The sequence below is a fragment of the Pteropus alecto genome, unplaced genomic scaffold, assembly GCF_000325575.1.
Source record: "Pteropus alecto unplaced genomic scaffold, ASM32557v1 scaffold155, whole genome shotgun sequence".
Classification (NCBI taxonomy): Eukaryota; Metazoa; Chordata; class Mammalia; order Chiroptera; family Pteropodidae; genus Pteropus; species Pteropus alecto.
Genome location: NW_006438113.1, coordinates 17,636,259 through 17,644,182, shown reverse-complemented (window position 1 = coordinate 17,644,182; position 7,924 = coordinate 17,636,259).

Below are 7,924 nucleotides of genomic sequence, written 5' to 3'. Positions count from 1 at the left end.
CTTCCTTCCTTCCTTCCTTCCTTCCTTTCTTCCTTCCTTCCGTTTTTCATAGTTATGCACATTTAAAGCTTTTAATAAGATTAAAGAACAATCACAGAATTCTTCAGATGTGGGAAAGAACATGTTCCATAAGACAAAAACAGCTTTATACTTAATTTTTATAACTAAAGCAAATTAATGTGTTCTTCCTCCTACTTTATGTATTTCTAGAAGGCACTATTAGTTCCATTAATGCATTTCTTTTCTTGGTAAGAGAACTTGAGGAACTTCTGCTCCAATATAATTTTTAAAAAGGATGTAAAAATAATGTAAGAGAAACATTTTTGAGAGCAGTTTCCCAGATATGGTTAGGACATAAGTGTTAATAAAAATTGTCCCAGTCAAAGTTTTCAGCAACTATACCCTTAAATTTTGACTACTGTATGGACTTACACTGCAACTGTTTTACTGTTTTTGTTATATTTTCTTATCTTTCTAAAATGTCCTTTAATAATATTTAACTAAAATTTGACAAGAATAAAAACTTCAACACTATAAGAGCGAAAAAAGAAAACAATCATATGTCCAACAAGAGAGGATTAACTTAAAAAACTATGTTGTTGTCAACTAAAAAAATGCTATCATTAAAAATAATATTATAGAATACTTTGCACTATATTAATAATTTATTACTGTAAGAAGTATATCAGAAAATATACTATTACATATGCATATGTAACTAAGATATAAATGTGTTGCTAAAAGACAATTCAAACATAAAATCTAAAAAGGCATATATAAAAAATTTTAAAAACTCACAAGTACAAAAAATAATATGATAAAGAAAATATGGAAAAATTTAGATCAAATTTTGTCCTTAATTGTCTATAATAATTATCTCTATTTTAATTTTCTTACTTTTTTGTTTCCAAATTTTCTATGGTCTCTGAACAAAGAAATATTCATATAGAAAGAAAAAATAAGATAAAAATTTAAGGAATTATTTATTAATTTTGTAAGTAAAGTATCAAATTTCTTAAAAGGAAGAGTATAAAATATTTAATAATTCATAGCTCCATCAAAATATGGATTAGTGCCATCTTCCTGATAGTAAATATTTACTAATGTTTCATAACTTTGCCTTAACTTTTGAGCAGTTAACTGAAGTATCATTTATATAAAACTTTTTAAAACGCAATAAAAAGTCTAATTTTTCTCAAAATACATTTTTATAATTATATTTTCACATTTTTATTAACATATAATTTACATGTAAGAAATTTATCCTTTTTAGTATATAGTCCTGTGATTTTGGTAAATATATACAGCCATGAAACCAACACCACAATCAAGATACAAAACAATTTCCTTACATTCTCAAATTCCTTCGTTTCTCTTTACCCTTTTCCCCATTCCTAATCTCTGTCAATCACTGATCTGATTTGTGTTTCTATAGTTTTGCCTTTTCCAGAATTTCATATAAACGGAATTATAGAATATGGAGCATTTGAATGTTCTTTCATCAAATATAATTTTGAAGCCAGTCTATGTTGTTGCCTATATCAGTACTTCATTCCATTTTATTTCAGTGTACTGTTCCATTGTATGGATTTCCTGTTTATTTATCTATTCCCAGATCGAAGAACATATGGGTTGTTTCCAGTCTTTTGTGATTATTAATAAGGTCACTATAAAGAATTGTGTACAGGTTTGTTTGTGGAAATGAAAACATTGGTTTTCATTTCACTTGAGTAAATATCCAGGATTATGGATGTGAGTCATTGGATAAATGTGTGTTTAACTTTATAAGAAAATTCCAAACTGTTTTCTAAAATTGCTGTACTACTATTTTTTATTTCTACCTAAAATGCACGAGAGTTCCAGTTGCTCTGTTTCCTTGCTAACTCTTAGTATTATCAGTTAACTCTTTTTCTTAATATAAGCCATTCTAATAGATATGTATTGATCATGCAACAGAAGTTTAAAACCTAAATGAAAATATTTTGAACATGCCATTGATTTTCATTTCGGATACTAATTTCTCTGCGTTTTCCTTTTTATTTTTCCCCACTTAAGAAGGTGGGTTTTTTGCTTTGTTACTTCAAAGAAGGTATTTGGGCTTTAAGCAGAAGGCACTGAATATTTACTAGCTTCTTTGTCTCAAATTTATGCCTCTTGAGAAAAATAGGCTTCTTCTACTTTAGAGGATTTTCACAGGATAGAGAGAAGAGTTATATGGTATCCTGAACAGGAAGAACTGCACTCTGCAGAAGACACTTAGTTTGAAAGAGGGTTGTTTCTGTGATGTATTTAGAGAGATGATTCCATACCAGGCTTCTCAATCTTGTTAAAGATTCCAGTTTCTCCAGTGTAGCATAAAGCTGTATCCTGGTAAGATGTATGCATGAATAGCTAAGAAAAAAAGAGGCTCCTTCTCAAGTAATTGATATTCTATGAGATTCCGTAATCTTAACAAGACCCAATGGGTACTGGGGTGGGTGTGCTTCATGAAAAAATCTGGTTGAATTTTCCACCAACCTGGAGATAAAAAATTAAGTTTATTTATAGAAAATAAATATAATATTTTTTTCTAACTTGAGTTTCTATACTGCAATTAATAATCCCAAAACACATCATAAGAATAAGTAACTAACTTATTCTTAGTGTAGCCAATTGTCTTAATTTCTTTCTTCCTCAAAGAAAAATTTGCCTATAGATTAAATTTTATCCATTTTGGTGAAATGACAAATGTACTCACAAGAGTGTGAGCCACTCATATATGGATTTTTTTTAACATAATGCTTGGGATTGGTTTATTTACCATCATCTTAACTATGTCTTCCTCTCTGTGTCAGATTTGAAACTGTCAGAAATTTTCACAATAAGTGAAAGCCAAAAACTTACAGTCATGCCCCACTTATATTGAGAAATGTGTATTAAGAAATGTGTATTAGGAAATGTGTATTAGGATATATTGAGAAATGTGTATTAGGAAATTTCATCATTGTGCAGACATCATAGAATGTACTTACACAAACCTAGATAGTAGGTATATCCTACTACATACCTGGGCTATATGACAGAACTTACTGCTCCTATGCTACAGACCTGTATAGTGTGTTTAATCTCATGTATAAAACACCATGAGATTAAAACAAGCACAAGAGAGAATGATGCAATTAAGAAATTTCATCTGCTAGCAAGGAAGAGAGACCTCACCAGAAACTGAACTCAGCTAGATCTTGATCTTAGACTTTCATCCAGAACTCTGAGAAAATAAATTTCTTTTAAGTCACCCAGTGTATGATATTTTTTTGTGGCAGCCTGAGCTCACTAATATAACCCCCATAAATCAATCGTTACTCCTTTCATACAATTTTTACACATTAATTCTTATTAGTAATTCTTTCTGAAAAATAGCTCAGGCCAGTCAATGAATAATTATAGTTTCTGAGAAGTATAACATTCATGTTTAGTTGGCTCCCTTTGTCTTTCCCATTATGTTTTTCCATTTGATGCTCACTTTGTTTGTTATGTTAGAATATCTAAGGGTGATGAGGCCTCTAGGAATTGCCCCTTCCATTCTCTTTAAAGTTCTACAGGAAAATATTGAAGACACTGGGAAAATTTTTATTGGGAAGAAAATTGACAGGTGATACCTATTGGGTCTGAGATAATATAAATGATAGACAATTCCATTTTATACACAAATAATTAACTCTTTGAACCAAAAATCTGATTTCAGAAAATCTATTGGGAAAATGATAGTGTAAATATGGGGTCAAATTCTACTGCGTGAAGAACTGAAAAAAATAAATAAATAAAGTTATTTAACTTAAATGAAATTAAAACAAATCCAAAATCCTTCTATAAGATTGGAAATAAACTTTAAAATGCTGCTCTTTTATGTTAGTAATTACTCCCCAATTTACTATCTTTTTTTCTTGGTATTTTTATGAAATTTTCATAGTACAATAGTCAATCTCCTTAATCATTTAAAACACAATAAAGCAATTATTTAATTTACTTCTTATTTGTAAACTTATTTTTAAAAAAGATTATAACAATTTACAGAATGATTAAAGAACTTACAACAATATGCCTTAGGAAAGTTAAAAACATGATATCTCAGAGAGAGAAATTCAATGAGAAAATATTCTGATGCTTTTATCATATTTCAGATATGCATGTTTCAGAAGCCATACGAGTTATTTTAGCGATGGTTTTAGATTATTTATTTGCCTCCGGACAGCTTCAGTTGTTAATCTGCTGTTCACAAACAGTGCTGCTTTGCAAAATATTTTATTTTTAAAGAAAATTCGAAAGTATTAACTGAAAAAATTAATTATCTGCTTGAGGAGAATCTATGAGACTAAAACAATCTATGAGACTACTGAGTGATAGTGAAAGAAAAATAAGACAATTGAATTTTTATCTTATTTTCTAGATGAAACATCAAAACTGTCAAAGGCAAAACATTATTTATTCAGAGATGTTATTTGATAAACTATTAAAATGTATGTTTGATGGCATTCAGTTCTTTTAGTTTTTTTTTCCTATGTTTAAACAAATATATGCTCATGAATCTCAATGTTGCAAATTCATTTCTGAGAGGAAGGCTTATGAGTGAAAGGTAATAGTTATCAGATTTGGGTTAGAACTGAGATCAAATTTTGTTATACCACTCACTAGCTTGACATTAAGTGTAACTCCTATAACCTCCCCACACTTCATTATCTTGAAGTGGCACAGTATTGTGAGAACTGTATTAGGTAATGCATTAGGCTCTTAGCACAATATTTTACAAATAGTAAGCATTAGATTAGCTGGCTATTAGTATAACTAGCATTAGTTATTTTCATTAGACAGTTATGTTTTTCATGTCAGAAGAAAATTGTCTTTCTGAATAACAACAAAAACTTTGATGGGCAGATATGACACTTGATATAGTGCTTTAAAAGTTTCCCTCAAAACAGGAAGTGTCCTATGGGAAGTGGAAGTTGGAGGGACAAAATTTGGGGAGGTGGGAGAAGCCTCAGGGCTAATCTGTCCTCTTTCTCTGATCTCTCCTATTCATCCCACCTTCTTTCCCGTGCCATTACCATTGATGTCTTCTCAAATCAATATATCAAGAGCAGAAATATGAGAGTTTGAACATTTGAAAATACCTGGTATATTTTTAAACTCGTCAACTCAACATGGACATTACTGCTTCTGCCATCTTATAAATTCAAAACCTTGTCTTAAGACAGTGGCTGTGGGAGATATTTTATTTCAACAACTGCACAAAGGAAAGTGAATAAAGAAATACTCATATTTTCATGATATGTACTTATAACCTCTTTACTAAGATAATTGATTCAGTTAAGTATTTGTAGGTTTGCTATATTCATTATATTTTAGTTCACAGGAATTTACTATAATTTGTTCTCAGATATTTTTCAATCAATATTGAATGTTTTTGACCAGTGAGGTTTAAGACATTTTATGCAGATATCAGTAAAATGAAAATTATATTTCCAATATTAGTTATAGACTTGGTGCATTTTATTGACCTTGCAACCATTTTTTTTTCTATTATTCTAAGTAAACATAGCAATCTTGTCTGTAATCTCTTTCTGCAATAGTTGTATGATCCATGCTACAAGTAGTATGCTTCAATAGGTTGGTAATTCTTCTACTTCAGAAACTGATTTTCACATGGGGACAAACTTGGTACCATAATAATGAATTTGCTATTTAGCCATCAACATTTCTAATGATGGATTTCATAGAGCATGAACTTCTTGTCTGAAATTTTCTTTATCAAACATATAATTTTATCTCCATATAATGTGTATATTTATATGTTAGTTGCCTAATTTCTTCATATACATCAGAATTTGGTGATGTACTTAACCTCTGAATTTCAGATTTTCTACTTGTAGTAAAGAGGAAATAATAGTGCCTATCATCTAGGGTTTTTATAAGTATTCAGTAAGATAGTATATAGCATTTATAACACACTTTGCACAGTATTCAACGTATGTAGCCAACTTCACAAGCACACAGTTGGTTAATTATTACTGCCATTATCATATCTGGATGGCATTGACATGTACAGTGTTCAAATACGCTAAGTCCTTCGGAACCTTGTTTGTCAATTTCAGCATTTGAATCATCCTTCAGTCTAGTTCTGTTGACCATTTTTTTATTGTACACTAGACACTATGTGGTGCATTATAGGGAGTCTGAATTAGGTTATTGTTCCATTACTAGTATTGGGTTATATTCTGGGAGATAGTTAATTTATTGACAAATTCTTTTGGTCTTGGTAAGATTAGTTTTATTTTTTTTGTTAAAGTGGGTCTGTTTGGGTTTTGAATTTGTTCTTAGAGTGCATCCCTTAGCCTAGAGCACTCTAGAGTTCCAAAATAGTTAGGTTTTGTTGGTGTAATTGTTGTCTAGGTTCAAAGACAAGTTCCTATTGCTTTTTAAATTAAGAGATTTATCTATAAAACACCATGCTTACAAGCCACTGAAATAATAAACAGATATGTTTGATTTCTTTGTTTTCCTTTTGAAACAACATTTCTGTCTGATGATCTACTTAAGTATCTTAAATTCACATTGATTGAGATCTGTCTTTCCTTAACAGTGCTTTCATGTCCACGAAAAAGTAAGTTAATTACTTTATTGATTACAAAGGAGCTTTGTAATCTTTCCGAGTCTGAAGAATTTATTTGTATGTCAATCTCTTGGGTGATTCTAAAATGACACTTTTTTTTTTTTAAGTGGACATATATTATTTTGCTGGTAAATTTGTCCAGTAATTTTAGAGGTGTAAGTTCTGTTAAAATAGATTTTAATATATGAAGAATGTTAAATGTAATATCTAAGAGTGTCAGCTATTTCTCAATAAAATGTTGTAGTGCCTGATAGTCTTGTTTTTCTTTTGCCTCTGTTAAAATTTCAGCTTTATTGAGGTATAATTGACATATAAAATTGTCAGCTACTTATAATTGTCCAGTAATTTTAGAGGTGTAAGTTCTGTTAAAATAGATTTTAATATATGAAGAATGTTAAATGTAATATCTAAGAGTGTCAGCTATTTCTCAATAAAATGTTGTAGTGCCTGATAGTCTTGTTTTTCTTTTGCCTCTGTTAAAATTTCAGCTTTATTGAGGTATAATTGACATACAAAATTTTCAGCTATTTATAGTGTTCATTGTCGATTTGATATACCTATACATTGTGAAAGGATTCCTCTCATCTAGTTAACACATCTACCATCTCACATATTTATCTTTTTTTAGTGGGAACATTTATGTTCTACTTCCTTAGCAAATTTCATTATACAATACAGACATTGTGAAAGGATTCCTCTCATCTAGTTAACACATTTACCATCTCACATATTTACCTTTTTTTTAGTGGGAACATTTATGTTCTACTTCTTTAGCAAATTTCATTATACAATACAGAGTTACTAACTATAGTCACCATGTTATACATTAGATCCTCAGACCGTATTTATCTTATAGCTGAATGTACCCTTTTACCAGTCTCTCCCTATGTCTCTTGTTTTTTTACTTTTGATGACTTCTGACAACCATTGGCCACATTTTATGATGTTTTGAATAGTCATAAAATGCTGCCTGGGGTTGGATATTCATTTACACATTTTGCATAAAGATAATTATTTTCCGTCCATACTTAAGTTTTTTTATAATAGTTATTTCTTTTCCTGTGACATACCCTAAATTTAAAAAATTGGCGTAAATTTATTTAATATTTGTTTAACAACTTTATTATTATCCTAATTTAGAGAGTAATCCCAAAAATTCGTGTGATTTTCTTTTATATTACCAAGTTTTGTTATGTTTGCCTAATCCTGAGTAGGCAAATTTTCTTTGGAGCTATAAAAGTATTCTATTGTTATCATTTGGAATCAGCCTAATAGAAT